At 40.7% G+C, this 24,459-nt stretch overlaps 1 long non-coding RNA gene across 2 annotated transcripts in view; it reads left to right on the top strand.

Annotated features, from left to right (window-relative positions):
* The window catches only part of LOC106782953 (uncharacterized), a 49,214-nt gene that overhangs the window by 16,813 nt on the left and 7,942 nt on the right, over positions 1–24,459 (top strand). For both annotated transcript variants that reach the window (XR_011437676.1, XR_011437677.1), the window contains exon 2: positions 23,573–23,663. This is a non-coding gene — a long non-coding RNA (uncharacterized lncRNA). The remainder of the gene's footprint in view (positions 1–23,572; positions 23,664–24,459) is intronic.

Below are 24,459 nucleotides of genomic sequence, written 5' to 3'. Positions count from 1 at the left end.
GTGAAGGGTACATGCGAACACCACACGATTTTTCAGGTGAGTTTTAAACTACTGCAAAATAAAAACATTTTGAAAAAGCGTTTTCTCAACTTAAAAATTGTAGGTAATCACAAAATTCCACAGCCCACAAATTCTGTTGCTCAATATTATTGAAATGCTGTGTTCTAAGGGCCAAACATGGGAGTGGGAGAGGACACAAAGTGGTGGTTCCTGGACGTTGTGGATTCGTGGCATACTTTTGAATATTAGAATTTGGCAGCCCTCTTAGAACGATTAGGAGACTAAAAACAACATTTAAGCAAATTAGGAATAATTACAATGCAATCATTACCACAGCGTGACAATGTTTCCCAGTGTTTACAATGCAGTTAGTGGTCACCCTTTCACACCACCCTGCTATTTGAGCAGAATCGTTTACTGCCTTCCCTGTACTCTCTTAAGTACTCAGAAGCTCTTGCCCTTTTGACCTTACACTTTACTCTGGTTCATGGAAGTTTGGACCTTCCACAGTGTTTTCCTGCCTGCTCAACTAAACTGCCCATCAGGCAGATGCTGCTGCAATTGTACGCATTTTCAGTTACACCCCCCTTCAAAAAAAATGGCATGCTGGGCAAAATTTGGTTGTACCCCTGTGCCAGGCTGATGGTTCATTAGCATGAAGCAAGTCAACAATTGAGAAACATTGATCCAGATATTATAGATGGAAAATCTACTTATGTTCTTGGCCAAAGCAAACTGTTTTTATAGAGCCCAATTAAAACTCCATGTCTTTTTTGGGCATTTTAAACTCTGTTGACCTTCTCATTTTTCTTTTAGTTCAGTCTACACCGTACATTCTAACATGTGAACTCTTGTGTCATTTTGTAATTCTTCTCTAAATATATGTTTTCTCATTCTAGTAAGAACTTGTAAGTTCCATGAAGATAGGAGAACCATCTGCTACTTCTTTTGTGTCACCTCTCCCTTGGCTCCTGAGTGAGTTCAATTCCATTCTGTCCGTAAATTCTAAAAATAATCATTGTTGATTTATCTAGATTAGATGATTTGAACAAAGGCGAGAAAACTTTAATCATGCCTGTGTTGAACTTGCGGTTGAAAATTTTTGCCAACTGCTGCGCAAAAAACACTGTCAAGAGAATAAAAGACAAGCCACAGACTGGGAGAAAATATTTGCAAAAGACACATGTGATAAAGGACTGTTATCCAAAATATTCAGAGAACTCTTAAAACTCTACAATAGGAAAACAAACAACCTGATTGAAAAATGGCCAAAGACTTCAACAGACACTTCACCAAAGAAGACCTACAGATGGCAAATAAACATATGGAAAGATGCTTCTCATCATATGTCATCAGGGAAATGAAAATTAAAACAACAACGAGATGCCGCTACACATCTATTAGGATGGCCAAAATCCAAAACACTGACAACACCAAATGCTGGTGAAGATGTGGAACAACACGAACCCTCATTCATTGCTGTTGGGAGTGCAAAATGGCACAGCCACTTTGGAAGTTTCTCCTAAAACTGAACATGCCTCTTACCACGAAATCCAGCAATCATGCTCCTTGGTGTTTACCCAAAGGAGTTAAAAATTTTGTCCAAACAAAAACCTGAACAAAGTGTTTATAGCAGCTTTATTCATAATTGCCAAAACGTGAAAGCAGCTAAGATGTCCTTTAGTACATGGGTGGATAAATAAACCGGTATATCCAGACAATGGAATATTATTCAGTGCTAAAAAAAAAAAGAGCTATTAAGCCATAAAAAGAGTTGGAGAAAATGTAATGCACATTACTAAGTAAAAGAGGCTATCTGAAAAGGCTACCTACTGCATGATTCCAACTATATGACATTCTGGAAAAGGCAAAACTATGGAGACCGTAAAAAGATCAGTGGTTGCCAGGGTTTTGAGAGGAGGGACAGAGGAGTAAGCAGAGCATAGAGGATTTTTAAGGCAGTGAAAATACTTGTATGATACTATAATTGTGGATACATGCCAATATACATTTGTCCAGACCCATAGAATGTACAATTCCAAAAGTGAACACTAAGACTGGTGGAGGATGCTGATAAGGGGGGAGGCTATGACTGTGTGGGGGCAGAGGGTATATGGGAAAGATCTGTACCTTCTTCTCAATTTTGCTGTGAACCTAAAATTGCTCTAAAAGAAGTAAAGTATCAAAATGAAAAAAAAAAATTCTTGCCAATACAGACACGTATCCTTTAAGAAAAACATTCTATATTTATAATATTCACTTATTCATTCAGTAACTATTTATGGATCATATACTATGTACCTGCTGTTGAGTAGCCTCTGAGGGTACAAGGGAAGCGAGATAGATGTGGTCCTTGCCTACATGGAACTTACACAGGACCCCCTCCCTCAATGGTACCCTAACACTCAACACATCTCAGTCTTGAAAATGTGGGCTGGTCACACACAAATGGCTCCAGTACACATAGGCTCCCAAAGGGCAACACCTCCATGTATGGCTTGAGAAAGGGGCATGATTGTGCCTGAGACAATAGAAAGTACTGAATTCAGAATCTTTAGAGCACATTTTCCAGCTGGCTTACCCATGCTGCTCATTCTCTTTGTTTTGGATATAGCTTCATTTTTTTCTGTCCATAAAAGCAGTACATCCATTCCTTTCTATGAATATATAATAAAATGGTGTCCAATTGCACATGCTGTTTATTAACCTGCTTTCAAAAAGCCTGACATATGGTGGACCTGTTTCCAAGTCAACAGATAAGTGGGTTTACATACACACTAGAGTCGGAAGGCAGAGTGCTTGTGTTCTCAAATCACACTGCCTGGGTTCACATCCCCAATTCCAGAGTTACTAGCTCTGTTGATGTTGAGGAATTTACTTACCCTCCTTCTGCCTCAATTTATCAATCTTCCAAATAAGGAATAATAATGTGACCTACTTAATTGTGTTGCCACAGGATTAAATGAAAATGTAAAGCACAGACTGAGAACTCAATCATATTAGCTATCTGTCTATGTCGATTGTTTTCAAACTAGTTTAAAGTAGTTTGCTCTTATAAAAAAGAGTTTTGCAGAGCCCTAGATAAAGAGACACACACACACACACACACACACACAGAGTGAAGCTTCTCTGGACGAGGCTAAGGTGAGGATCCTGTCTCTGATGCCCCTCCTAGGTATTCTAGAGAAGTGGCTCTCAGATTGCAGTTTCTCTGGCCACCACCTGGAGAACTTGATGAAAGTACAGAGGCCCAGACCGTTTGTACTTCAATGAGCCTGGGCCTCCACGTTACTTTATTAGCTCTCCAAATGATTCTGGTGTGCACAGAAAATTGACAACCGAGCTCTACAATTCTCTGGAACACTTTCAAAGCCATTGATCCGTGTCATAATTTTTAATGGCCACATAAACTTCATAGAATGAATACACACTGATGTATTTAAGCACTCCACTATTGATGGATATTTAGGTTGTTTCCATTGCAACAGTTGCTGCAGTATTCTTACACATATATATCCTTCTGTACATGTGTGAATGTCTGCAGGATAGATTTTTAGAAATAAAATTTCTGGGCCCGGAGTATGTGTGCTTTAAATTTTAATAAATATTGCCAAATTGCTTTCTGAAAGGTTATATCAATTTACTCTCCTGCCAACAGTGTTGAAGAGGGTGCCTCTCTCCCTACTCTGTCATTTTTCTCTTGACTCCGGTTTTAACATTATTTATTTTAGGGCATTGATGAAATCCACATCAGTGATAAACAGATCCGTAAGCACCCAACTGATTACCTTTCAGAAACAGATTCAGCAGCCCCATTGATAGTTCAGAAATCATTTTCTTATCAGTGACCTCCTCCATCACACAGCCAAGGCTTCCACTAACATATATGCTTATCTTTGTATCGCCGGTGTATTAAAAAATATAAGAAATTTTGCCACTTCTCTTGATTTCAGGCCGAGTTTTCTATTTTCTATGAAAGAGGTTATTATTTATAGCCAAGAAATTCTGAAGTCAAAAAATATAATTCTCTCATTGTTGAGTTCCTAGATGCCTTCCTCCTATCAGAGCCGTATCTCTGAGTAACACATCATGGGAGTGACAGCTCTCTGGTGATTTAGGAGCCTGCCAGATCATTAGAGCATTACCAATGTAAGGATGTAGTAGTGTAACACATCATCGGCGTGTTATCGCTCTGTGATGAATTGCTCCAAATCAGAACAATGGCCTAAAGAAACTATGATTTCTTTTAGAGTTAGAAATGAAATCTTTTTTTTTGAATAGGGAATGAAAAATATGAATGTTCTTCTTTCACAGTGGAGAGAGGTTTAAATCACATATTTTTGATCTTTTGATTATCCTGTAGTTGTTGTCTAGTTTGAGCTAGAGACAAGGTCTTCAGGTTGGATGGAGGTTTTCTAGCTATGAAATTAATTACTTGTGCTGAGAGAAGATAGGCATTCAGAAAAAAACGCCTTCTTCACTCTGATCCTTCTGGTGTGTTTCCCTCTGAGTGGGGGGGCATTGTGAATGGGGAGCTTTTTCATGTGCGCATGTGCTTTGAAACGGCAACTCCTTAAGAGCAGAGACCATCTTCTTAATAGCTTGGTCTATCACCAGAGTGCCTGAACTGTGTGTGTTGAATTCCTGGTGATGGAAAAGAGAATGTGTTCTTCCAAAGCCGGGAGTTCCACCATCGAAGTCATTCCTTTGCATCATGATGGTGCCTTTAGAATGGGCTCCTTAAAGTGGAGTTGTGCCAATGTGAGGGGCGAGAGGTGCTGGATTAACTCCACACCATTACCGGGAGCAAAAAGGATCTATAGGGCAAGGAACAAAATGTGTGTAACCACCATCTTAGATTTTCACTAAAGACTGGTTAACACCTTGGGCTTACATTCTTGCTCTGTCGCTTTCTATCTGGGCAAGTTGCTTGACTTCTCTGAGCCAGTTTTTTCATCTGCAAATGGGGATGTAGCTAGTAACTGCCTTACAGGATGTTGTGATGATTCGAGGAGCTTTTGCACAGACAGGGCTTAGTACAGCACGGGGCACGCTGTAAGTTAAGTGCCTTGTAAATGTGGGCAGTGGTGGTTGTGGCTGTTGTTATTACTGTTATTATTTTAAAATTTGCTGCCAGAAGGGAAAATGCCTTGAAGTTTTGAAAGCTCTGGGGGGCCTCATGGGCATGCTAGTGTCTTCAAGCCCAGAGCATTTACGTTCCTTGTTTCCTAGCCAAGTGTTTTAGCTTCTCTGAATTAAGATCTGTACCAGTCACTTGGAAAGACAAACTCTCAAATAGGACATTCCAACAAGCTACAAGTACCTGCAGTGAATTCCCTTATAACGAAGTTTCGGACCTGATGAGAGAATCTGGAACTGGCCATTGGCATGAAAAGCAGCGTGTGCAATTTAAAAATGATTGAGTTTATTGGGAGCTGCTGCTGCTGTTAAATGAGCCGGGCACTATGCTAGTGTATTGCATTTGGTCCCTTCAACAGCTGTATGAGGTAGGCATTAACACTCCCACTCAGCAAATGAGAAAAGTGTGGTTCAAAGAGGTCAGGGAACTTGCCCAGGGACACATGGCAAGAAATATGTGGAACCAGGATTTCATTCATAAGGTTCTGATTCTGGAGCCCCAGGTCTTAACTTCTACACATTTCTGGAAAACACGTATTTCGCATTCACAGGGTAGATCTGCATGTTTTGAGGTGTGTGGCCCACCTAGAGGCATTCTGTGAAATAGATACAAATGGAAAACACACCAGAAAATTAACATCAGTATCTTGGTGGATAACAGAGCTTTGAGAAGCCCTGGTTACCCTGTGTCCTGGCCATCGGCGCAGTCTGAGTTCACCTAACCCAATGGAGCCTTCCAGGAGAGGCTCCCTTGCTGCATTTGACTTTCTAGCCACCTCTGCAGTCTCTTCTCATTGTGCTCAGCCTGTGCAGGGACGGCATGCGTGCGGTAGATAAGCAATGACGGGCTGTAAAAACCGCCCTCGCATCTCTTCCCCCTCCCTCTTCATTCCCCCTTCAAAGCAAATTGCAAAGAACAGTTCCGTTCTGATCACGCATTAAAATGTCATCATAGCACAGAGTTTTGATCAACTTAATCCTGAATCTTGCTGCCGAAGGCTGCGTCGGCAGTCCAACTTTGGGTTATGGGAGAACAATGATCTTCTGTGGCTACCGATTTTTTTTAAAGCACATTCAAATGGAATAAACACATCAATGCCAGAGACAATATTATAAATTATTTCAGTGAACTTTTAATTTCAGTGAGTAGATGGAAAGTAAGTTTGTGAAATGAGTTTTTCCTGGTCTGCGGGAGTCCTGTTTTCTTTGGAATGGCTTTGGGAGGCTAAGGAGGCCAGTATTTCCCTTTATTTTTTATTATTATTTTTTGCAGTTGTTTTGGAAAACAATTTTCTCTGACATGTAGCTGGTTATTTTATGACTTTAAGAAATATATTGGTTTATTCATCTGTTGCAACTATAATAATATTGCCATTGGAGTGCAACTCAGTAATAAATCAGGCCTTTCCTTTCCACTCTATACAAATAATTAAAATAAAAATCGACTGTGCCAGTGGATTTGCTCTACAAGCTGAATAGAATTGTGTGCTATAAGTCTAGATATTTTGGTTGACACAGGACTGTATATCTTAAAAATAAGAAACCAAAAGGTGGGAAAATAAGACCTTATTTCATTACGTGCAATTTATGACATTTATCTTGAAGATGAAGTTGCCTTCCTCTGCTGCCTATTAACTAGGAGCCAGAATTCGAACACTGTGGAGTGTTCATGGCGGCACGTCCTCTCCCCACCCCCTTGCCAATCTCTTCCTTCTCTCTTCTTTCCTCTTTCCCCTGCATCATTAAAAAGCAAGTTGAGGTTCATTATTGTAGCTCGGGAAATAAGGGCCTGTTATTTATGGACGCATTCTTGCATGTCATATACATTTTTATTCATGTCCTACCTTTTTCCTGAAAAGAATTAAGGCAGCTTGCAAAAATACATAACTCAAAATAAAATAAAAATGAGTCAGTCAGAAAAATTGGCGGGAAGGGGGAAATCAGTTCAGAAGAATAAAATGAAGGCAGGAGATGGATGCACGCAGCGAATGCTGTGCAGTCTGCCATGTTGCTAGAGAAGGGTCATGCATTTGGCTTGGAGACTCCTAGTAGGATTAATGCTGTAATTCCCAGTAACCATTAGATTAGAAACACATTAATGACTCAAGAGAAGCCAAACTGTGCTTGCTATTGACACCAGAGAGACTTTTCCCTTCTGGGTCCTCACCAAGAGGACTGTAACTGAGGGACAAGAGTCTTCAACAACATCCTTAAGAAGCACAATTAATAAGTTGGGCTTTTCTTTATACCTGCACCTCTCTGAAGGCTGGTGGCACAGCACCAAGCAGTAAAAGTATTTCTATGGGGCCCAAATACGCAGCCTAGACAGGCAGTTCTCTCCCGCCCTTGCCCAAGCCGAGAAGAGATCATAGCACGCCAGTGCAGCGGTTCTGAGACCTCACTGGGCATAAGATCTACCCAACAAGTTTGTTAAATTTCCCACATGTGAGGATAAGCCGGGCTATGCTACAGGAACAAACAGCTCCAAAATCTCAAGGGCTTAAAAGCTGCACAGGTGATTCTGAAGCACCCTCCTGGTTAAGAAGCACCGGTACTGAGTTGGGAAAGAATTGAAGCAGTTGAAAACTAGTTAATCTCTAAAACTAGTCTATTTCTTGCTTATGCTTCAAAATCATTGCAGGTCAGCTGGAGAAGTCGCTAGAGGGTGGGTGTGGCGGAGTCTCTGCTCTGCGCCTTTTGCACTCAGGGATCCAGGCTAAGGGAGGCTGCATCTCCATGCTTCCATGATTGCCGAGGCAGAAAACAGAGGGGGCAAGTGCACACTGGCTCTAAAGCTTCCATCTGGAAGACAGGCATGTTACTTCCCAAGTCCAGTTCCTTGGTCAAAACAAGTCACTTGGTATTGCTAAACTTCAAAGAAGGCAGGATGCCACCTTGGGCCTGGAAGAAGAGAATCTGTACTTTGTATGGAAACCCCAGCTGCTTCCAATGCAGATGGTTTCTAGGCCATATTTTGAGAAGCACTGGTCTAGAGAAAGGGCCAGAAAGGAAATCTTCCATACATACTTCCTCTGTGCTGAGTGGTGGCACATTTGAGGTAACACGCTGGCCAATATTTGCCTTGTAGCACTTCTGTGGGAACAGCAAGTACTAAGCCATGATAGGATTAACAGTCACATATTATTGAGGGTAGGGTTGGGGAACCTAACAAGGACATTCCTGATTTTAAGATGGCTCCCCTTCCAAAGGAAGGTGGGCCTTTTACTGATAAAACTCCTATAGGTTGAGCCAAGATTTTCCTCAATCAATAGTTTTGGCTCTGTTACAACACTTACCATAAATTTCCAGAGTTCTATGTCGTAGACCAGAGGTTCTTAACTAGACGTAAGAGACAGAATCACCTTGAATCTTTGGAAAATAATAACTTGCTGGAAAAATCTAGGCTGGCTCCTGGGCTTAGGTATTTTTATTAAAGCTGCACAGGTGATTCTGAAGCACCCTCCTGGCTAAGAAGCACAGGTACTGAGTTGGGAAAGAATTGAAGCAGTTGAAAACTAGTCCATCTCTAAAATGTCTCAGTAAAGTGCCCCTGAAATGCTTTATTATTTTTCTAATGCCTTTTTTTTTCTTTTGCTGAGGAAGATTGGCTATGAGCTAACATCTGAGCCAATCTTCCTCTACTTTATATGTGGGATGCTCCCACAGCATGGCTTGATTAGTGGTGTGTATGTCTGTGCCCACGAATCTGAACCCATGAACTCTGGGCCGCCAAAGCAGAGCACTTGAACTTAATCACTATGCAACTGGGCCAGCCCCTCTGTTGCCTAAATTTTAGAAATTAAAGTGATGAATGAACATAGTTAAAGATAAGTTAGATTGTACTGAAAAGCCTTAAGATGAAAATCGTCATCCTTGCTTCTCAGAGGCACTCATGTTTAACTCTTCCATCCATTTCTCCTGGGATTAGCTGCCATATCTGTAAAGTGTTCGTACTACTTTCTCTTTATTGGCCGCACGCGGAGATGAGGTACAGCAGTGCTAGCCAGGAGAAATAGAATGGAGCCTACACACATAATTTTAACTTTTCTAGTAGCCACATTTAAAAAGAGTAAAAAGAAATAGGTGAAATTAATTTTAATAATACATTTTGTTTAACCCAATATACCCAAAACACTGGCATTTCAACATGTTATCAATATACCAATTATTAATGAGATATCTTACATTCTTTATTTGTACTAAGTCTTTGAAATCTGTTGTGCATTTGATACCAAGAGCATTTCTCGATCCTCAAAAGTCGCAATTCCAGTGCTTCATAGCCACATATGGCTAGTGGCCACTATACTGAATAGCACAGACCTAGAGATTTCCTATTATGGTAGATGAATATTTAGCTTTTATGCAGGTTAAGAACATCATGACCTGTTTAAACAGTTTTCTCAATGCAGCGCTGAAATGTCTAAGAGTGAACAATAGTGAAATCAATGCTCCTCGTGTAGATTACAGGTCCGGGAAGCCTAGCTTGGGAATCTGTCAAGAAGCAAATGAGCTTATATATGGCTCTTTGTTAGGTTAATTATTCTTTAGTTTTGAGGAATAGGGATTAACATTTAGAAGAAAAATATGGGAGAGATGGCACTTTGCCATCCAGTTTGATAAGACTGCAGCCACAGAAATGACAAAGGGAAACGAGTTGCAAGGATCAAGGTTAACTAGTTGGGTCAGCTTTTGGACAGATCTGGGGACCTCATCTCCTCTTCCGGTGCTATGTTAGTTTAGGATTTTTAATCAACTGTTAATATGAAGGGACTTTACCTAAACCAGTCAGAAAGCTACTTGCATTTTAGAAATCCAGGGAAATTAATCTTTGTCCGGGGATTTATCATTTCAGCCTCCCAACATCCATTTCCGCTTCTTCTAGTAAAAGTACCCCAATCTCTCCCTGAAGACTCACCCTATCCCCTACTCTCAGCCCTGTGCTTCGGGAAGTATTAATTCTATGCTGAATTGCAGTGGTGGAATGCCTGACTTGGTTCGGCCACTTAGAGAATTTTGGTCCCTGGGCCACAGGGTCAGGAGTGGGTACGCTAAACTAAGCCAATTAGGCTGAATCAGAGACATCTTGGGGTTTTGTTTGAGTGAGTGAGAAGATGCACTCATTTCCCTGGGCTTGAATCTAGAAGGATGTGATCCTAGAGTGGCCAGGGCCACCCTATGAAGCCTGGGAATGAAGGCTACACAGCGGGTGGAGATGCTGACACATAGAGAGGAACTGAATCCTGATGACCGTGTTTCAGCTCCAGAATTCAGCTGTGCATGGTTCCAGAGATCTACTCCTGACGAGTAAATCTCCCGGTTTCTCTTTTGACACCACCATTTTATGTTCGTAAGTTTTTAGTCATTTTTTTCCATTTTGATACATTCATATTCCTCCATAACAACATTTCCCAGTGTGGATTTCTCAGTTGACAGTCCTGTAAGATTCTTTTAAGAAAATGTGTTTCCCTGCTCAAATGAATTAGATAAATTCTATAGACCACATTTTTCCACTTGGTGATTCTTAATGCACTTGAGTACATTAAAAGCTCTCAAAATGTTTCAAGTTAAGAAACTTGATTAGCTCTGTTTTTGCAGGACCTACTGAGCCATGGCACCATCTTTTGGGCTAACACCTATTACTATACTGTGGGACACAAGTTTCCAGCTTCTGTTCTAGGAAGGAAGGAATTCTTCCGTGTTTCAGGCGATGAAGCTGGGGCCACCTCCAATTGTGGTACCCCTGGAGATGTTTATGTACCTCTATGTTGTTAAGGACCACCTATGAGGAGCCATCTATCCAAATAGACATTATATATCTGACAGAGAAAAGGTAAGTATTTCAGGCACAGATCTAGATTGCTCGGTAACCCAATTAGGATAGATCTCATATTTAAACCAAGCAGATAGGCTTAAAAGTCTATTCATTCATTCCATAATTTATTCATGAAATCAACAAATGTTTATTGAGTCACTACTTTGTTATAGCCCCTAACATTAAGGAGATAACAATCTAGAGATCTTCATATGTGAAGGCAACTTGCAATACTCCAATTATTGCTCTTTGGGTCCTTTCTTATACCCTAATGACCATTTATGCTGATCTGACTTGGGCTGACACGAACCTATACCCCCAGACAGGCAGAATTTAATTACTCATCATGGAAAGCAGACAATATGATCATAGGACCTTACATGGATATAAGATTTTAAATTTTGATAAGATAGCACCTTCTTTAACCCTAACAAAACTTGAGATAGCTAGGGCAGCTATTTTTACCCCTATTTGCATGGGGATAAGAGAGGTCTAGAGAAGTAAAATGGACGGCCAAGGGCCACTTCCTTTCAAATACTCAAAACCAGACTTGGGATCCAGTTCTGGAATTCCCGAGTTTTCCCGTTTCTACTCATCAGTGCCATTTGTCACCTGCTCAATTTGCTCCAATACCCAGGATGTGAAAGGTCAGACATAGACTTTTGTTGTCAATACATGGTAGCCACTAGCCATACATGGCTATTGAGCACTTGAAATGTGGCTGCTGCAGCTAAGGGACTGAAATTTGAGTTTATTTAATTTTAATTAATTTATGTTTAAAGACTAATACTCAATTTAAGTATTGGAAAGCTTTTAAGCATGTTTAAAATAACACGAGTATATGAATTTACTTTTTCCAATGTAAATTTTAAGATATCTAAATATAATAGATCATGTCTTTTTTTGCTGAAGTCTCAGTGTCTGAATTGAGATGTGCTATAAGTGTAAAACACTCATCAGATTTAGAAGATGTAGCATGAGAAAAGAATGCAAATTATCTCAATATTTTTATATCAATTATGTGTTGAATGGAAAATACTGTGGATAGATTGGGTTAAATAAAAATCTATTACTAAAATTAATTCCACCTATTTCTTTTCCTTTTTTGAATGTGGTTATTAAAAAATATGAAGCTACATATATGGCTTGCACTATATTTCCAGTGGACAAGCTCTGATGTAGACTATGTTGGAATGTAGTGAATGTCTAGCTGCAAAATTCTAAAGCCAAGTAAAATGGGTAGTGGGATACACAGAAGTAGAGTTCAGAATATGGCCTTGGGAGTCACTCGGGTTTGGTCATGTCTTCTGGCTCTAGTATCTGCTAACTGGGCAAGTTACTTGACCTCTTGAAGCCTGTCTCCTTACCTGTAGATTAGGGATAATGTTAACATCTATTTCATTGACTTTTTTGAGGATTCAATAAGCTTATGCACGTATAGCACGTAGACTAGTATTAGGCAATGTTTAAATACTCATTACTTTGTTAGCAATAATAATAATTATAATAATACCATTGGCATAAAATGCAAATAGAATCCCCAGGCTTAGTAAATGATGGTACTTTTTTCTGAGCTTCATTTTTCTGAGGTGTCATCTGCAGTTGCAATTCATTGCACTGGACTGCATTAATCATACCCTGTTTTGTTCTTACTGACAGTAATGAATAGTAACTGATACGAACCAGCCTGCTAGGTCACTGATGAGGTGGCTGCAAATGCTCTTTTCCAAGGCAGTTCTTAATTACCTTTTGTGTGTGAAATACCATATGCCATAATTCCTCTAGCTGGAAATCTGCTCTGGGTTACAATGCCATGTTAGTTTTTTAAACAATGTCTCTGGTTGACTTCTCCTCTGTAAATCTCAGGGAGAAGTTTGATTCAGTTGTTGTTCCTTATAATTTTATTCTTTAATTGGGTGACTTTCGAATTCTCTCTTTTCCATCTCATTTTTCTATTATTATTGAAGTCAGTGGCTCCAGCTGTGTTTTGAGGGTTGGGTTGAGTATGTGCTCAATTACTTGGAGGCACCAGAGCTCTGAATGGCAGTGATGTTTATCCACCTGGCTCAAGGCTATAGATGCAGCTCTATCACATATAAATGCTGTTTTTAGGACATTATAAATTGCTATCAAACATAATGGAGTCTTATGACTTTTAAAAGTCTGGGGAAATGCTCCCTTATTTGAAGGTCAGGTTTTTAGCCTTCTCAACCATCCAGAACACATCTGGAAACATAGATGTGAGCGAAAAAGACCTTTCAGCTGCTAAGAACACAGTTGTTGCCAAGCATAGTATTTTATCCAGAAGGAGAGGGCGAGATTTTTCCAAAAGACACTGACTTATGAACGAATCTGAAGCAGAGGCTGGCAAACTTTTTTTGTAAAGAGCAGATCGTAAATATTTTAGGCTTTGCAGCCATGCAGGCTCGATCGCAACTCTTTAACTTGGCCGGTTATGGAGTGAAAGCAGCAGTAGACAATGTGGAAAGGAATGAGCATGGCTGTGTTCCAATAAAACTTTATTTAAAAAACCAGCAACAGGCTGGATTTGGTCCATAGGCTGTAGTTTGCCCACCCCTGATCTAAAATATAGTGGCAGATTGGAAGTGGCAGGGCAGAGGGAGGGCATCTAGAAGGAAGAGCTGTTGAACGGAAGGAAGAGCAAAATGATATCTTCAAGGTAGAAAGAGCCTTAGAAAAAGTGCATCCATCCAGGCTCCTTCCATGTGGGGAGAAATGATTCTGGGAGCATAAGAACATGATTGATTATATGATTTCAGATGATCACTGAGGTTCATAATGATAACCCCACATCCTCTAGGACCTATTAAAATATATTCCATATATTCTGATTAAAAGACAGAGTATTAGGGAACATATCTGAGAGAATTACACCAACTAGATGAAAATAAAAAAGGAATTTTGGTGCTTAAGGTGGTAAGCGTCAGTTACCTGAAAGCTCTTATGAAATGAATTCTCCATTTTCTGAAATGTGTGCTCTTGAAGTAAGACTGTATTTTTTTCCCAGTTTTATTGAGAAATAATTGTCATATATCACTGTGTAAATTTCAGACATACAGCATGATGGTTTGATTTACATATATTGTGAAATGATTACCACAATAGGTTCAGCTCACATCCATGTTCTCATTTAGATACAATAAAAAAAATGAAAGAAGAAAAAGGAAAAAGATTTTCTCCTTGTGATGCAAACTCTTAGGCTTTACCCTCTTAACAACTTTCCTACATAGCATACACGGGTGTTAGCTATCAGAATCACGTCGTACCTTACATCCCTGGTACTTATTTATCTTACAACTGGACATTTAGACCTTTTGACCACCTTGCTCCAATTCCCCCTCTCCCTACCCTCCGCTTCTGGTAACCACAGGTCTGATCTTTTTTTCTATAAGTCTGTTTTTTTAGATTCTACATATAAATGATATCATACAGTGTTTGTCTTTCTCTGTCTGACTTATTTCACTGAGCATAATGCCTTCAAGGTCCATCCATGTTGTCACTAATGGTAAGATTTCCCCTTTTTTATGGTTCAATAACAATTCCACTGTATATATATACATATATATATATACACACACACACACACTACACTTTCTTTATCCATTCATCCATGGATGGACGCTTAGGTTGTTCCCATAGCTTGGCTGTTGTAGATAATGCTGCTGTGAACATGGGGGCGCAGTTATCTTTTCAAGTTGGTGTTTTCTTTTCCTTTGGATGAATACCCAGAAGTGGAATTGCTGGATCATATGGTAGTTCTATATCTGATAAAAGGTTAATATCCAAAATATATAAAGAATTCATGCAACTCAATAGCAAAAAAACAAATAAGCCAATTAAAAAATAGGAAAGGACCTGAATAGACATTTCTCCGCAGAAGAAACGTGAAAGGCCAAAGGTAAATGAAAAGATGCTTAACATCACTAGCCATGAGGGAAATGCAAATTAAAACCACAGTGAAATATGACCTCACACCTGTTAGAATGGTCATCATCAAAAAGACAAGAGATAGGGTCCGTCCCCGTGGCTGAGTGGTTGATTTCGTGTGCTCTGCTTTGGCGGCCTGGGGTTTCCCCGGTTCAGATTCCAGGCCATGGACATGACACCACTCATCAGGCCATGCGAGGTGGCATCCCACATAACACAACCGGAGGCACTCACAACTAGAATATACAGCTAGGTACTGGGGGGGTTTGGAGAGAAGGAGAAGGGAAAAAAAAAAAAGAAGATTGGCAATAGATGTTAGCTCAGGTGCCAATTTAAAGAAAAAAGACGAGACAAATGCTGGTGTGGATGTGCAGAAAAGGGAATCCTTGTGCTCTATTAGTGGGATTGTAAATTGGTACAGTCACTATGGAAAACGGTATGGAGGATCCTCAAAGAATTAAAAATAAAGCTACTGTATTTTTTGTCTTTTTTTCTCTTTAAGCTTGAGACTAGCTAATAAAATTGACTTTCTATACAGATCTTTGAACAGAGTCTCTGTGGGGCTTACAAGAACATTCAAAATCTACATTACTCCCTTTTTTAAAGTTATCTATGCAGAATGACAAAATGTACTTTATGCTCTCAAGATTCGTGCTGACTGCTGAAAAACAGTATTCTCCTAGGAAAAAGGGTATCTTGGACCACTCTGGCTAAACCTGGGGAGGAATTGGTTGTTTCCAGTTTAGGACCTCGGGAATCCCCAGCCCTCTCAAGAGTCAGGCTGCTGCTCAGTTGATGCCTTTGAGGATTTTCCAATACCTCCTCCAGGACTTTTTCAAAGGAAGGAAATTCTGTGACTCCCCATTCAACGGATGCTTGCTATTTCTCCTCCTTGCTCTGATTCATTCTATGCTTATCATTATGGATAAGGAACACCCATAATGGCTTGGATTTTTCTTAGATATAGTTTATGTTCACATTATAAGATAAACATTTGTACAGGCCGCTTTGAAATTTTCCCAGGTTATTTCTAAAACCTCTCAGGTTTTTACCAGGAGGAGGTGACCATCAAGGATAAGTAAAGATAAAAAATTTTAAAAGATATCTTGACTTTACCCTTTGCAAAATTGTTTCCCTCCTATCTATGAGTTTGTTATAACTGCAATAATACTGCAAAGTATTGTGTGAGATTAATGATGGGGGCCCCAGAGCCAGACTCCACAGGTGCAAATCCTGGCTTCATAGCTTATGGCTGTGAGATGTTGGCTAAGTCACTTAAGCTCTGTAGGTTTGTTTCTTCATTTGTAATATGGAGCCTGTAATTCTATATTTTTCAGAGTTGTTGGGGGACTAAATGAGATAATACACATGGCATGCTTAGCACCATATAGGGCTGCCAAGTACAGCCATGTAGGTTGTGAACTGCACAACTCCAGGAGGCACCAGTCACACAGACTACAATTGAACGTGGCAGCTTTGGCACAAAGTCAGTGCTTGCTATATGAAGCTCTTCTTATTACTATTACTGATCAGAAACCCAAGGCACACAAATGTCATGAAACCTGTCTATGATTGTACTCTTCTGTGAAAAAATCATCATTATGTGGCAATAACTATGAGGCACACATTGTTATCAACAGCTCTGGTATACTTCATATTAGATTTCTGCTGTTGGATTAAGAAAACCAATAATGACCTAGTAAAAGCTTAGGCTACATTTTTGTTTTTCTGTGGATTTGATTTATCTGTAACCTGATTCCAGAGTTTTCTTTGAGATGACTCTTTAGCCAGTTATTCTTAGGAAAGTGAAGTTCTTTCCTTTCGCTCATTCATCATTCATTCATTCAGGAAATCCTGTTAAGTATCAACCTGTGTGTGACACTGTTCCAGGCACAGAGATGTGAAGATGACTAACATGGTTTCTCAAGGGGCTCACGGACTCCTGGGGAGGCAGACAGGTAGGCAGTTCACCAGAGCAGGGTAGAGATGCCCCGAAAGGGTGAGTCGTCCATTCACTCAGTCACTGTTTTTTTCACCCATTTAAGGAACGTATGTGTAGTACTGGTTATGAACCAGGCTGTGATGTGGTGGTGGTGACAGGATGCCAAGAGTAGTAAAACTTGGCCTCTCTCCTAAAAGAGCTCAGGGCAGGCCTCCTGGAGTCAATGAGGCTGGAACCAACTCTTAACAGGACAAGCAGGAGGAGGGTGCTGGTCAGACGAGGAAGGGAATGGTGTTGCAGGCAGCCTGAGGAAAACCCAGGTGCATTGGGTGGGGCTGAGGACTTGGTGTCTGGCCTGGGTTGGTGATGGTGTCCAGCTGTACCGTTTACAACCCCTGCAATCTTGGCCAGTCCTCTTTCCACCTCTAAATTTCAACTTCTTCAACTGCCCAAATGAGAAAAATAACGTTCTTTCCATTAAAAGCCCTGAAGGTTTTTGAGAGGTCCAAATGAGGTAAGTATGTGAAATTTCTTTGGAAATTGGAAGGAATAAAGTACTATATAAAATAGGAGAAACGATCATTTTAAGTCATGTATATAAACCCGATGAACTGTGTCTAAATTAAGCTACCGTGAAAGCCTGAGACAAAGACTTGGAGGCAGGTGATCCTAGGAAGCTGGAGTAAGGGAATAGGGAGAAAGCAACGGGTAAGGAAGACAGGTCACCCTAAGAGTGTTCAGTGGAGGCTGCTGCTTAGTCAGCAGAGGTTTGCTTCTACCTGGATCTCCTGACAAGTACAGAGATGCTTCTGGAAAAGCCCACCCAGAGGATGGGAGGTGGGGTGTTTCTCCATTGATTCCTATCTCTCTCCTTTAGAGCCTGTGTCTGGGTTACAACGGTCAAAAGACAGTTACCTAGGGAATGTTTATAGTGTTCAGATATCTGGTTGTTTCCAGCTTTTAGCTCTAATATTCCTTATAGTTATACAGACATATTCTCCTCTCTCATTTTTTCTCCTCTCTTGTTAATTGAATGCCTTCTGGGTAAGAGCCCCCAAAATTAGTGTTGCAAATTTGTTAAAAGGCTTTTTCTCCTCTCAGTTTTGATGTTGCTTCTTTTGAGATAATCTTTCTCATCCCTGAACATTCCCATAGAGCATTGGTCTGGCCAAGAAGTACATTCATAATCAAAATGGAATCTTCTGTAACCAAACGATGATTAGATAGCCAAACAATTTTTGAATTCAAATAATTTCCTTATTAAGTAGGAATAATACAGTGGCTTTGTGTGGACTGCGCCTGGCATTCTAAGTCCTGAAAGTTCTTTGAGGGTTTGATAAATGTGCAGTCTATCATAGGAAAACATGCTAAAAGGAATATAGAATTTTATAAATATATATGTACATCCTACAGGGCCTTGATCATCCAGCAAGCCTAACCTATCAAAAGGATGCTAAAAATAATCTCATCCACAAAGAGGTTCTGAAATGTGACTTCTGAAAAAACACTGTCATATGACTCTGCTGTAATGTAGTATCTTCTATGTCAACGAGGTCTAGTTTTCAAATTCTTTGATTGTCTCTTTAGCACAAGAACAATATGTCCACATTTTTAAGATTTAAATGAGAATGCTTCCATTCACAATTCTGTGCTAGGTGCCTTTTTATAACCCAAGGTACTGCTGTCCTCAAGTTTAGTATCTTTGAAGGTGAATATAGGAAGACAGGAAGTAGGCCAAATGTGACCTAATTATTTGAGTTTCTGCATGTGGCAGCTGTTTATGACTGTAGCTGTTTCCACTGAAACAATTAGCCCCCAGTCCTCATTCCTGACTCTTCAGCATCCCTGAGTAGGCAGTTATTTCCCCTAATTAGCTGAGTGATCTTTGGCAAGCCACTTTATAGACGGAAAACTGAAGGTCAGAGTGGAGAACGTTGGTAGCGATGCTTCCGTCGTCGCTGTCCAGCACCTAGCGCGGCGCTCTGCATGTAGCTCTGCGTGTAGCGTGCACTCATTCCAGATGCATTTTTGAGCATCTGCTATGTGTCTGGCATTGTTCCAGAGGCTGAGGTTACCGTGGTGCCTGTGGCAGACAAAAGCTTACACTCTGGTTTAGGAAGACAGACAAAAGCTAGTCAAGAAATAAGGATTTCAAGCGGTGTTATAAAGAGGGTTTGGGTATGGCTTCCGACACTGAAAATCTGGGCAGGTCTTGCTGAAAAGGAGACATTTGAGCAGAGACCTGAATGACAAAGGGTCTGTCTTGGAAATATCTACGGGCAGAGGGAACACCAACCTGAGATCCTAAGACAGGCATGAGCCAGGCATCTCTGGAGGAGAGCAAGGAGGCCTGGAGCATTGTAAGCAAAGGAGAAGTTGGCATGAAGTAAACTGAGGCAGGGGCTAGATTGCGAAGGGCCTGGAAGATGTTGGTTTAGGTTCTACTCAAAGGGTGATGGGAAGCCATTGTAATATTTTAAGCAAGAGAGTGACTTGATCTCATTGAAGTTTTTATAAGATCACTCTGGATGCTTTATGGAAAATAGAATCAGAGTGGGGATTAGAAGCAGGGAGGCTGGGTGGAAGGCTGTTGCAGTAGTTCAGACAGACGCTGATGGGTGATAGGACGAGAGAAGAAAAGTGGAAGAACGGGAAGTGCCTTTTAGAGGTGGATCAAGAGACAGGACTTGGATATGGAAATGGTGGAAAGGGGAAAAGCAAGGATATTTCTTTTCTTTTGTTTGAGAAACTGGGTAAATAGCGGTGCTGTTTCCTGAGATGAGAGAGACATGGAGAGAGGAGCAGGTTGAGAGGAGTTTAAAACGTATGTGTAGAGATGCTGTCTTAGTTTGAGTTTCCCCAGAAGGAGATCCTGAGATAAGGATTGCAGTGCAATCTGATTATTTGGGAGGTGATCCCAGGAAATGTTGTTACGGGAGGGCGTGGCTAAGGCAGGGAGAGGAAGGCAGCCAATCGAGAATACATGATCAAGTAAGTTACACCGTGAGCAAGTTCCCCTTGGAGAACCCCGGGGGTCGGTGTAGAACATGCACCTTGGTGTTATTCCACCCGAGTGGCGAGGAAGCTGGGTTTCTTAATCTGTCAACTCCCTGCAGCCGTTAACTGAAGGCTGTTCCTGGGGGGAGAAAGTGTTTCCTGGCACCTCTGGCCTGCTGTGTGCATAGGTGGAGCAGCCTCCAGCCATCAGAGAAAGCTCGTAGGTATAGAGATGCTGCTGCTGGCAGCTGGAGGTGTGTCAAGATAGGGATATGAGCGGCACCTGCTACAACGCCAAATAGGCAGATGGACCCAGGTCTGTAGCTCAGGAGGGAGGCCAGGACCTCTCTGTGTATAGAGTATTTCAAGCCACGGGACTAGAATAAAATCACCTACAGAGAGTTTGTGGATGGAGAAGAGAAAGCTCTAGAGCTTAAAGTCCGTGATGTGCCAACATTTAGAGATGGCCTCAAAGAAAATATTAAGAAAGAGTAGCCATTGAGGGTGGAGGAAAATCAGCAGAATGTGGTGTCATTGGAGCCAAGAGGTCTTCAGCGTACTGGGAGCCATCAACCAGGTCAAATTCTGCTAAAGGCAGAGAAGCTGTGGAGAAAGCACAGAGGATGGTGTGGCTCCCTGGGGCCACTTACAGCAGACACTTGGTCCCTAAGGTTATTATTATGAATATTAGATCTCCAAAGATCATATTTAGATTATTTTATTCTTTTGGTCTGCCTTTCGGAAGCTTATGAAACAGGATCTCCATATTGTGTAGCTGGAAACTGTAGAATTCACCCCCTTGGATTCCTAGTAGGGGCTCCATAAATCTTGTTGAATGTATTTTGATGACTCTTTCCTTCAGTATCAGGACTTTTCTTGTAGCGGGAAATTTCTGGACAGTGGGAATAGAAGATGCCACAGTAAAACACCTACTTTGTACCTTTGAGATTTCTAGGAGCAGATCAGTCCTGGAAACATATTTTTTTGTGTAGTACTCATACCAATGGCTATTCTGGAACCTGAATGACCAAGATGGTTCTTATGTAAATGTCTCCTAAAGAATAAAGTGACTTGGGTCTCTTAATCAGTACTCTTCCACCAAGGCAATTCTCCTCCTAAGAACTTTTATACTCTTACATTTTAAAAGCACAGTGAGGAATGCCAGGCATTTCAGAATCCACAGTATCTAGGAATGTATCTTTGCTTGCCTGTCTTTAGTATGTCTATCTGCAAAATGAGATTTGAGGGGGGACTTCTTTCCAACTCCTCTCAAATTTGCCACTTCAGCTGTATAATAAACCAGTATGACTTCCTCTTGGCCTTGGAGAATGTTCCAGGCAGAACATCTGAGCTATTTTAACGTCTTCTCTTTATTGTAGTCTTTCAAGAAATGTCATTATCACATTCCTGTCTTCAGATGAGGAAGTGGAGCCAAATGGAAAGCTAATCGTTAAGACCAACGTGTCACTTTTGGGAAACTCTTGTGGAGGTAGCCAAAGTGAGTTACTAGACAATTATTTAAAGCTAAGAACTGAAATCCCCTAACACTGTCCAGGATTTAGTTTTTACCAGTTCAGATTAGAGGGATGTTTCAAATCACTTCCAAGCACTGAGTTCAGACTGATGCTTTTGCTGTTTCTTTGAGCTTTTCTATTTCCTAAGAATCAACATCATGTCTCATGCTTTCATCTCCAAGACTTTGCCTTCACCTTAATTGTGATAAAGATTTGGTTGAAAGAGTGGTGTATATGTGTGTGCGTGTTTGTGCACGCATGCATATGTGCACTTGCATGTATTTTATATGGATTTTTTAACCAAAACAAATCAATTTCCTATTTCCCATTGAGCTGTATGTTTTACAAGTTGTGTTTCAGTCTAATTTAAGTCACAGATCATTTTCAATATCTTGAGCAGTGTGTGAAGTGAAAATTACCCTCTCTCCAACACCTTCTGTGACTCCTGGCACTTTTTTGCTCTCCATGCCTGTTTCTGAGCTACTCCTGTGAAGACAGTGTAGCTCCAGCTGCAAAAACACCTCTGCTCGACCTCGTCTACTCTCTTCCATGTCATGTTATATGTTGGGCTTTGATGTCTCCAAATGGATGGGGAGAGAGAAGCTGAGAAGGGCAAGGTTGGGGGTCTAGTTTAGGAGTTGTGGGGGCGGAAGAATGGGTGATTGTTTCTCTGTCAGTTCTGCCCTTGGGCTATAGAGTTGGGCCATATGTAGTGAAGGAAAGTTAATTTCTCTTACCTTCTTTGGAGCTATCTATCCTCTTTTGATGCAGAGAGTATCTACGTGTTTTTGAATCAGTCTTGCTTAATCATACAGCAAGAATCAATCCCCTCTGTCTTTGGGTCTATAGTCTTCCCCCTCCCACTGCAATCTTTGGTTTACAGTGTTGTAGACACTCGAGGCCTTTTGTGTACCTTTGTAGGCTTTTAATTGGGAGGTTTGGAGTATGAATATCAGTTAACCCCCTTGCCAACCTAGAAGTCGTGGAAAGAGAGGAAAACCTTCCAAGACGGTATGTGATGCTCCACTCTCTCTCGGACCCTGCTGCAGAGAAAACCGTGCTGGGAGATTGGAATTGAAATGAGATAAATACTGCATTCATCTAATTTAGCAAGAAACTTTGCACCTGAGACAAAGAACAATTTTTTTCTTATACTTCAACACTGTGTTAACTAAAACGTTGAATTACAGATAGATGTAGCTTTTTTCAAATGTCTCCAACTGTCAAGGACGCTCCTGATTGTTCATTCAGAGTTTTTTTATATATCCCTTTATCTGCAATATTCCTCATTAAAAATCAGGATATGAGAAATGATAGGAGAGTTTAAAAGTTTAAAGTTACATTCAAAACTGCTCAAATATTTCAAGTTCTGAGTCTTTATTTCTCCTCCTCTCTAAAGGTGCCTCTAATTGTGGCCCTTTGTTCCTGTGTTTTGTTCAAGGACCGCCCCCCCCCCCCCCCACCAGGCCCTTGAGGCCCGCCCCTGGCTGGCGTGGACAGAATCTGTAGGCCCTCAGGGGGGATGCGCAACCTGAAGTGATCAGTCACAAAACCGTTTTCACTGTCATTAAAACCTCTTTGTGAATGATCACTGTTCTTTCTTCACATTAGACAAAAATTAAAGACTGGTTGAATAAAAAATAATAGCTCTCCATTTCCAAAGGGGAAATGGCTCTGAGGAAGAGAGGGAAGAAAACTTTCTCAAAAAATTCAATCTTTCATTGAAAAGCACTTTAATTTTCCTCAGATATTCCAACATGTTGTTTCCTCGCCCAGGATAGGATAGTCTAAGCAAGCAAAGTTTTCAGTGTTCCACTCCAGCTCTTGTTTTCCAGCTAGTGCAGCGCGCTCTGCTGTTCTCCATAGGCCTGCAACACCGCTACTGTGTACAGGCCGTGTCATGGTGAAATATGGCAAAGGAAGATTCCGCAGTTTTCTCAGCCAGATAGGGATACAGGCCTCACACTGCAGCCACTTTCACACATCATCACACGACCCCCATGCCAAGGAGTAAGTCACAGAATAAAAGGGCTTTGGAGGCCCTGTTAGATGTCCGACAAATTGAGAATTATGAAACATTGCCAACATTGTCTCCTTGAAGCCAATTAGCAGCTGAGTTTGAGACTGTTTTGAAACCTAATGGCAAAATATAGTGAAAAAATTGATCACACCCGATTAAGTGGGGTCTAAATTTTAATTTAATTGTTTTGAGTCTTGCAGGTTTCTACCACGGGTGAGCATTTGCCTTGAAAGGAATGAGCTGGTTGAGAGATGAGGAAGCTGAAGGAAGGAATATCTTTCCAGATCTCAGGTGAGGAACTTCTGAACTTCAGTTTCTTCACCCGTGAAATGGAAGGGTTGGAGCGTGTGGCCCTTGCTCTGCCCAGCTTTGACCTTAAATGTGAGTTCTCAATGTAATGTTACGAACAGTTCAAAAGCCATAGGAGCGGGGCCTTCACACAGAATTCAAATCACTGAAAACAAGTTTTCTATCACTAAAATCCATGTGAATGGTCACTGTCCTTTTGTCACATGAGATAAAATATGAATTTAAATAAACACATTGTAACAAGATTGGAAAATAGAAGAATGGAAGTGTGTGAACACACGCACATAATGCCACACCTGAGAACAACTACTAGTGGCATGTTAACGTATTTCTACCAGTCCTTTTCCTATATATCAGGCATTTCATGTAGTTGTATTATCTTGTTTATAGATATTCTTGGGTTTTCTCTTAACATTATAATGATTTTGCTTATTTGCGCATATTCTTCCTTATTTTCTTTTTAATAGCTGAGCAGATATATTTAATTATTTCCCTATTGCTGGGAAATTCATTCCAATTTTTACTCTTACAAATACTATTACAATAAATATCTTCATTCCTATGAATCTGGTCTCTGTCCAAGTCAATCTCACTTCAAAAAAAAAGCAGAATTGTTTGGTTGGCTCCTAATACAGAACTCTGGCTGATCCTGTGTTATGCAAACTCCGTTTTATCTTTGTGTTTACAGTTACTCACGATGTTTGTAAACTGCTTATGGATTTGTTTGCGCAATCAACCCCAAATTAGACCTGCTGGTCACTTGACAAAGCTAACTGGG

Source organism: Equus caballus, chromosome 3 (assembly GCF_041296265.1).
Source record: "Equus caballus isolate H_3958 breed thoroughbred chromosome 3, TB-T2T, whole genome shotgun sequence".
Taxonomy (NCBI): Eukaryota; Metazoa; Chordata; class Mammalia; order Perissodactyla; family Equidae; genus Equus; species Equus caballus.
Note: the sequence above shows the minus strand (reverse complement) of the source record. Positions and strands in the feature narration are given on the sequence as shown.